This window comes from Pan paniscus, chromosome 1 (genome assembly GCF_029289425.2).
Source record: "Pan paniscus chromosome 1, NHGRI_mPanPan1-v2.0_pri, whole genome shotgun sequence".
Taxonomy (NCBI): domain Eukaryota; kingdom Metazoa; phylum Chordata; class Mammalia; order Primates; family Hominidae; genus Pan; species Pan paniscus.
In genome coordinates, this window is record NC_073249.2 from 142,318,976 (window position 1) to 142,328,140 (window position 9,165).

Genomic DNA, 9,165 nt, shown 5'->3' on the forward strand with positions numbered 1-9,165 from the left:
TTGGGATGAGCAAACTAAGCTTAAGCGAGGTTAGGTAATTTACTCAGAAGCACATAGCTAATAAGTAGCCTAAGAAGAACTTGGGCCTTTAACTGAATACTGCAGACTTTCTACCCCACTCGCTGACTCTATTAAAAACGCAAACTGGCCAGACCAGGCATGGTCCACCAGTCTTACCAGTGTCACCCAGGTGCTGGCTTGTATTAGGTTGGTGTAAAATTAATTGCGGTTTTGGTCACTACTTTTAATGGCAAAAACTGCAATTACGTTTACACCAACCTAATACTTCCTGATGCCTTTATTTTTACCAAGCAGAAGGGGAATGCACCCCTTCCTCATGCTTCCACACAGGAAAATATACTCTACTAAGCATTGCTGAGCAATGTTGATCTCACTAGAGACTTCATTCCATGGGGATAGAAAGATTGGAGAATTTGACTTTGTATCTCCACACACCACATCATCATCACCACCAAAGATGGGTTTTTTCCTACAGGCTCTTCTCTCTGCCTCAGCCTCTATCAGGCTGCAGATGACCAGACAGGGAGAAAAGAAGGGGAGAGAGAGAGAGAGAGAAAGAGAAAGAGAGAGAGAGAGAGAGAGAGAAAGAGAAAGAGAGAGAGAGAGAGAAAGAGAGAGAGAAAGCGAGAGAGAGATAGAAGCAGAGCCTAGGATGCTACATGTAAACAGTGAAGTAGATACACCACTCCCAAATCAATGACTGTAATCCAAACTCTAACCACATCCTGCAGAGAGGGGCAGGTTCAGAATTTCCATAAGGAAGAGTGTCACTTAGGGGGCCCAATCTAGCTGGAAGGAATGGGGGTGCATTGTTTTGACACTGCATGTGCAAAGCAAACACATTGTTTTCATTTAGCTTGTGTGCTTATCTGGGGTGACATTGGCAAATCAGAAACATGACTATATGAAAGAGTGTTTGTGTGGAGGAAAAAAAAGACAAAGACAGTGACCAAAGAGACTTCAGCACTCTGCCAGGTGAAGGAAAAAGGTGCAAAGGCCCAGACTGTTCCCCCAGTCGGGAACTCACAGCCTAGGAGGGAGGCACGTAGTCAGTGAAACTCAGCAGGAAGAAGCATGGGTCCAGGGGTTGGGATGGGGGCTGAAGTTCCACCATACGATGAAATACTCTCTGAGCATTCTAGTTTTTTATTTTCTTATTTTGAGACGTTGTTTCACTCTTGTTGCCCAGGCTGGAGTGTGATGGCACGATCTCAGCTCACTGCAGCCTCCGCCTCCCAGGTTCAAGCGATTCTCCTGCCTCAGCCTCCCGAGTAGCTGGGATTACAGGCGCCCATCATCATGCCCAGATAATTTTTCGTATTTTTAGTAAAGACGGGGTTTCACCATGTTGGCCAGGCTGGTCTTGAACTACTGACCTCAAGTGATCTGCCCCCCTCGGCTTCCCAAAGTGCTGAGATTACAGGCGTGAGCCACCGCGTCCGGCCCGAGCCTTCTAGTTATGAAAGTGAACTTTGAGACCAAGTTTTCTTCCTCCCGGGACCCACTGACCACCGCCGCCTACTTACCCCCAGCCAACAGCTGAGGAGGAAAAGACAAGCTTTCTTGGGAACCAGAGCAGTTTATCAAACCAAGAAGCAGCAAGGCCCCGTTTTTAAGGCCAGGGAGCCCCTACTCCCTGCCATTTGGCCGTTCTGTGTTCTCTTCAAAGGAGCCAGTTCGACACGGGGCCTGACTCCTCGACAGCATTGCCTGGTTGGTTTAAATATATACTTACCATGATATATAATTGTGTATAGAAAAAGACACTAGGAGAAAATACCCTAAACATGTGTTTATCTCTGAATGATGAGATTAAAGGTATTTCATTTTCTTTTTTATGCTGTGTTTTCTACCCCCCCCCAAAAATTTTTTTATAATGAATATGCATTACTTTGGAGAATAGAAAAAAAAATTGTTTTTGCTTTAGAAACACACACACACACACACACACACACACGTGGAGGGAAATAAGGAGGGAGAGGCAAGGAGGTGGGAAATAGCCATAACCCAGTCTCAGGAAGCCACGCGTGGCTGACCCAGGCTGGCAGCCCCTCCCGCGGGGATAGGGGGATCTGAGGCCCTCCCTGCCCGCCCGCTCGGCCGCCCGCGTTCCCCGCCCCTCGGCCCCGGCAGAGGGCGCTATGGAGCCGGGCGCTGGTGAGTTCTAGCCCTTCGCCAGGAACGGCGATTCTCAGCGTCCTCTCCAGTGGAGGACAGAAGCCCTCCCAGGGTCGCGGGAGAGCCAGCGCAAAGTGGAAGGCACCTTGTACGCTGTGAAGCGGAGATGCAGATGTTACCCTAACCAGAAGCCCACCCCGCCACAAATACTGGAGCGCCCAACATGCGTGCGCCACCCGCTTCCCTGCAGAGGGCGCCGCGGGCCCGCCTCGCCGAGCGCGGGGTGAGATCCCAGTAGCCCAGAGCAGCCCGCGGGGCAGGCCCGGGCTGCCGCGGACTCCTCTTGGTAAGCCTCCTGCGCCCAGAGCCTCCCCGCTGGAGCTCCACCCTCGCCCGGAGGCGGCTTGTTCACCCAGCGTGCGCCCAGGGGAGCGCCTGAGCCTGACGTGATCCCATTGCCCCCAAGACCCCAAGAGTGATTGCATTGGTTTTGCAAAAAAGGAAGGACGGAAGGGAGGGAGGGAGATAATACATAATAATATGTAGTTGTGAAAAATTCAAATAACGTGTATTTAAAAAATCAGTTCTTTCGGCCGGGAGCTGTGGTTCACGCCTGTAATCCCAGCACTTTGGGAGGCCGAGGCGGACGGATCATGAGGTCAAGAGATTGAGACCATCCTGGCCAACATGGTGAAACCCCGTCTGTACTAAAAATACAAAAATTAGCTGGGCATGGTGGCAAGCGCCTGTAGTCCCAGCTGTCTGGGAGGCCGAGGCAGGAGAATTACTTGAACCCGGGAGGCGGAGGTTGGAGTGAGCCGAGATTGCGCTACTGCACTCCAGCCCGGCAACAGAGCAAGACTCTGTCTCAAATTAATACATAAATAAATAAATAAATAAATAAATAAAAATTAAAAATCAGTCCTTTCTGCTGACTCCAAGTTTTAGAGCCTTACTCCTCTAATGCAAATTTTAAAAATCTCTGAATCTGCCTATAATCTATAAAACCCCTGCTTACCTCTGTAAGCCCCCTACTTCAAGATAGCCTGCCTTTTCTGCTGAACTAATGTATATGTGCCCTGTATTGATTTCTGTCTTCGCCTGTAACTCCTGCCCTCCTGAAATATATAAAACCAAACACATGCGGCTGCCTCGGGACCACTTACTCAAGCCTTCTTGGGTTGTGTTTTCCGGGGGCGGAGGTTACTCATACTGGCTTGACTAAGCCTCTCTTTCAGATATTTTACAGACTTTGATTTTTCTGTTTACAGTATTAATCAAAATGTTAACATTGGTAACTTCTAGGGGTAGAATTATGAATGATTCTTGTTTCCTGAATGTTCTACAACATTCAGAAATGGTGTATTTGGGGTTGGGGGAGAATTGTTACTATTTTTAAATCCCATCTACTCTTGGGGCTGTCCTCATTCTACATAAACAGACTAATTCCGGGTGGCAGCTCTGAGTCTTTTTATCGTGCACGGAGAGATTAATCATCTCCCACCTACACCAAGCAGCACTTTAGGTTCCCTGGGTAACAGAACTGAAGGTTTGTATCTGAGTGACTAATGATTATAATGCCCTTGGCTACTTCCTGTATTTTTACCAGCTCCAGGAGCAGAGAACGTTCCCTGCTGGCTTCTGGGAAATAACAAACACAATGGTGATGCTATCAAGTCTCTGTGAATTTAAAAAAACCTTTACAAAGGGGCATTCTTTCTGTCTTGTTTTTTTCTGTTTTGTTTTGTTTTTTGTTTTGTTTTTTTGAGATGGAGTCTTGCTTTGTTGCTCAGGCTGGAGTGCAGGAGCATGATCTCCGATCTTGGCTAGGTGCAAACTCTTTCTCCCGGGTTCAAGCGATTCTCCTGCCTCAGCCTCCGAAGTAGCTGGGACTACAGGCGCCCACCACAACGCCCAGCTAATAATGTTTGTATTTTTAGTAGAGACAGGGTTTCGCCATGTTAGCCAGGCTGGTCTCAAACTCCCGACCTCAAGCGATCTGCCCACCCCGGCTTCCCAAAATGCCGGAATTACAGGCATGAGCCACTGTGCCCGGCCGCATTGTTTCTTTTTGAATCTTCAAAAGCAATTTTTAAATTTTTCTTTGATTTTTGAAGGCAGAAAACCCAAGTTCTGATTTGAAGCTTGTTCTAATCAACCTAGAGTCTTTTTGTCTTTGGGAGCTATATAGACATTACAAGTCTCTTCCTTTCCTTCCCAGCAGAAAAGCCTTTGATGCTGTATTCTTAGCACATGGAACCCTAAACCAAAGCCTGCACTGGGGCATTTGTGAGAAGCGTGTGTGCAAAGCCTGAGAGACTCCCCTGTTGGGCATGCTGCTGGGCAGGGGTGTTCTGGTTTGACTTTGTACATGTAAGTGACTTATTTTAAATACATGTATTTTTTAATCACAATTTTAAAGGTAAATTAAAATGCTTAACATTTTGGTAACAGAGGGAGGAAACAAACAAGAGCCCTGTGTAAGCCTTTCATTCCCTGCGGATCAACCATTTCTAGTAAGTTCCTGTAGAGTATCTACTTCATCAGCCAGTATGATCAGCAGCAGGGAGCCATTACTCCAGGGACATTCTCAGACTTTAACATTTCACCAACAAGTAAAATTCCAAAACAACTTTAGGAATTGGCAATGGTATGCCAGCTTTTGGTTTGTCAAATGAAATTGTTAGGAACCTGCCATCTACTGGCACTACTCTTTTTACAAAAGAAAGACATGTAGACCACAAGAAATGGACATGATCTCAGAATAAAGGCTCTTAAAAAAGAAATTCACCTTATAGAATATTTTGTCATATTTTCCTTAATTTTTCATTTTTCCAAAATGAAAATGTTGTTACCAACTTGCATTTTGCCCATTTGCCTGGCTTAGCCACTACAGCCCAGTGATTATAATTGAATCTTTATTTGATGGGACCTAGTCTTTAACATTTTAGGGCCATGATGCTGAGTCTCAGTGAACAGTATCAAGAACATTGAGGTGAGAAATGTTAGATATTTGGCTGAATTCATACTAATTCTGGGATCTTATACTAATCCTGCAACCACACTTTCTAATTTAGACAGGTATACTACCATTTACTTTAATTTTAGATGAGATTGTTTTTGTTTCCGTTGAATTTTACAGTACTTTCTAGGTATTATAATTGAAGGTCTTTTTACTTGGATTTTTGTCTGTTGAAGGCACTCTGCTAGTGACCACCCAAAGAACTGAGAATTTTGATATCATACTCTTTGGCCTAAAGTCTCTTCCAAATTATAATCATTGAATTTCAAAAAAGCAGTGCTTTGAAGGTGGGTTGTACTAGCCAACAACTTAAATGAGTTGAGGGGAAGCACAATAAGAATCAATTGAAATGAAAGGAGTACTATATACAAACAACTTTTTTTAACCTTTTCTAGAACTGAAGCAGATACTAGGACAACATTCATCTTCCCATGCTTAAAAGCAATTAAGAAAGGCATGCAGTTTGTAGGAGAGCTCTCCTGATCTGTCAATGCCTGCAACGCGTAGCTCATATCTCGACCTGCTGACATTGTCCCGCCCGCAGGCCTGGTAGAATAAATACAAGGAAGCTCCCTGGATGATGAGACAGGCAGGAGGTTTTCTGGGCACAGGCTCTACTGTATTACAGAGTAGAAATAACAACTTCAATCTTAAATATGACTTTCTTTCCAAACTTGAAATTAGTTGGTGTTAAAGTATTTCAACCAGGGAAAGAAAAACCCTTTAGCAGTTTTATCTTGTCTTGAAATGGAAAACTGATCCAGGTCCTGGATGTCTGGGGAAATGGCATGCATTTGCAGCCTCAGATTTCTTGAACTGCGCTTCTTAAAGGACCTTCCATCAGAAAGGACTCTGCAGAAGACTCACACAACATTGGTGCTTCCGTAGGCTTCATCCTTGACTCTGTTCCCTCATTCTTTTCTAGGTCAGGCCATCTCAAACTTGTGGCTGCAGCTGTCACTTAGAGTCGCACACCTCCTGAATTGATACCTCCAGCCCTGACTTCTCTTCAGTGCTCCAGACACATGTATTTCTCTGCTCACCAAACATCTTCCACACAACAAGCACTTTAAACTCAAAATATTCCAAATCAAACTAATCACATTCTGCTTGCTATCGGCAGCCTTCTTCACTCTCTGATTCCTTTATTTTGGTTAGTAGCAGTGTCATTTACCAAACTGCTCCAGCCAAAAACGCTGGTGTCAGCCTAAACTCCACACTCTTCTTTCACCTCCATTGTCTAATGGTCACCAAAGTCTGTCCCTCCTACCCTAGCATATCTCACCCTTCCATTCTCTTGTTTCCATCCCATTGTCACTGCCCTATTTCAGGCTCTCATCACTTCTCACCTGGACTAGGGCAACTGCTTTCTTGTTTCCATTAAAAATTTTTATTTATAATTGATAATAAGTATACATGTCTGTGGGTACAGTGTAATGTTTCAATACATGTATATATTATGTAATGATCAAATCAGAATAGTTGTCCATCACTTCAAGCCTTTATCATTTTTTTGTGATAACTTTAAAGGTGTTTCCTAGGTATCTTGCAATGTACAAAGCAGTTATTATTGTTATTAGCTATAGTCACCCTACTATGTATAGAACACGACAAATTAGTTTTCCTATCTAACTGTAACATCCCCTCCGGAGCCTTTGGTCACTATTGTTCTACCCTCTGCTTCTATGAGATCAGCTTTTATAGATTCCACATGTGAGTGAGATCATTTGTCTTTCTGTGCTTGGCTTATTTCACTTAACATGATGTCCTCCAGGTTCATCCACGCTGTTGCAAATGATAGGATTTTGTCCCTTTTTATGACTGAATAGTATTGCATATATATGGAGATATATATATATATATATATATATATATCTCACATTTTCTTTATCCATTCATGCACTGATGGATACTTAGCTTGATTTTATCTCTTGGCTATTGTGCTAAGCCCTTACTATAGTGTTGCAGTGAACATGGGAGTGCCAATATCTCTTTTGACTTACTGATTTCAATTCCTTTGGATATATATCCAGTAGTGGAATTGCTGAATCATACGGCAGTCCTATTTTTAATTTTTTGAGGAACTTCCGTATTGTCTTCCACAGTGTCTATGCTAATTTACATTCCCACCAACAGCATATGAGTTCCCCTTTCTTCACATCCTCAACAGTAATTGTTATTTTTTGTCTTTTTTTTTGCCATTCTAACTGGGGTGCAGTGATATCTCATTGTGGTTTTCATTTGCATTTCCCTAATGATTACTGATGTTGAGCATTTTTTCATATATATATATATATGTATGTGTGTATGTCTTCTTTTGAGAAATGTCTACTCAGGTCTTATTCCCATTTTCGATTGGATTATATGGGCTTTTTTTTTCTTTTGCTATTGAGTTGTTTGAATTTCTTACATATTCTGTTTCTTTTTTCTTTTTTTTTTTTTTTTGAGATGGAGTCTCACTCTTTTCACCCAGGCTGGAGTGCAGTGGTGTGATTTTGGCTCACTGCAACCTCTGTCTCCTGGGTTCAAGCAATTCTCCTACCTCAGCCTCCCAAGTAGCTGGGATTACAGGTGCCCACCACCATACCCACCTAGTTTTTGCATTTTTAGTAGAGACGGGTTTTCACCACATTGGGCAGGCTGGTCTCGATCTCCTAACCTCAGGTGATCCACCCACCTCAGCCTCCCAAAGTGCTAGAATTGAATTTCTTACATATTCTGAATATTAACCCATTACACCAGTGCATAGTTTGCAGATATTTTTTTCCAATTTTGTAGGTTGCCTCTTTGTTGATGGTTTCCTTTGCTGTGCATAAGCTTTACAGTTTAATGTAATCCCATTTGTCTATTTTTGCTTTTGTTGCGTGTGCTTTAGAGGTTTTATCCAAAAAATTCTTGCCCAGACCAGTGTCATGAAGCATTTCTCCTATGTTTTACTCTAGTAGTTTTATAGTTTTAGGTCTTCCGTTTACATCTTCAATCCATTTTGAGTTGATTTTTGTATATGGTGAGAAATAGGTGTCTAGTTTCATTCTTCTGCATGTGGATATCCAGCTTCCCCAGCACCATTTATTGAAGAAACTGTCATTTTGGGGTAACTGCTTTCTAACAGGTCTCTGGGGCTTGGTATTACTCCGCCAGAACCCTTTCATATAGCTGTCAGAGAGATGGCAGTAAAACAGCTCAGTTTATATCTCTCTGCTGTTTAAACCTATCTGATGATTCTTCATTGCCAGTAGGATAAAGTCCAAACACCTTGGCTTGTCATATCAAGTCCTTTCCCATCTGGTGCCCATCATCCCAGCTACCTCCTCTGATACTCTCTACCATGCATCCTATGATTGCCTCCCAATTTTACATTCTCTTCATCTTCCTGATTAAAATAGTGATTGTTGATTACATGTCCTCTCTTTTGCAGTTAGATGTGGCCAGGTGACAAAGTTCTGTACAGTGGAATGTAAACAGAAGTATCATGTGAGAGTTTCCAAGAACTTTTTCAGGAGGGAGGAAACACATGTCCTTTGCCCTCCCTTTTTGTTTGCTGCCTTCTCCATCCTATAACCTGGAATACAGACATGATGGCTACCATCTTGGACTATGAACATGAGGATCACACCCAAGGGAAGGAGAAGCAGCAAGCTGGAAGGTACTGTGGAGCAGAACTGCCACAGCCTGACTACCTACCTCTGGAACTTTCTGTGAGAAATGAAATGGGCCCAACAGTTCCATAAATAGTTGTTTTGGGATAAACATAGGAATGGCCCCTAGCTTGAAATTTGCATTTGTTTTATCTGAGTTCCCTCCTCAGGAAAGGACCTTCAGGCCTCTCAAAAAAGTATCAAGAGAACTGACACCAGATGCCTCCTTGCCCCTCCCTAGTTCCTGTTTTCTTAAACATTGTTACATATCTTCCCTGCTATGTAAGCCCCTAGATTTAGTCAGTCAGGGAGATGGATTTGAGACTGAGCTCTCATAACTTGGCTGCAGCACCCGATAAAGCCTTC

General features: G+C 43.4%; 1 protein-coding gene across 7 annotated transcripts in view; it reads left to right on the forward strand.

Moving 5' to 3' along the window:
* Positions 1-1,985: 1,985 nt before the first annotated feature.
* CTBS (chitobiase) overlaps positions 1,986-9,165 on the forward strand; it is a 66,462-nt gene continuing 59,282 nt past the window's right edge. For 3 of the 7 annotated variants that reach the window (XM_063600112.1, XM_055116722.2, XM_034934098.3), the window contains exons 1-2: positions 2,172-2,485; positions 4,361-4,512. The gene's annotated coding sequence lies outside the window, so the exon portion shown is untranslated. Of the gene's footprint in view, positions 2,486-4,360; positions 4,513-8,579; positions 8,808-9,165 lie in introns of those variants that run through there. The other 4 variants (XM_055116725.2, XM_063600110.1, XM_063600120.1 and 1 more) reach the window with 4 other exon arrangements.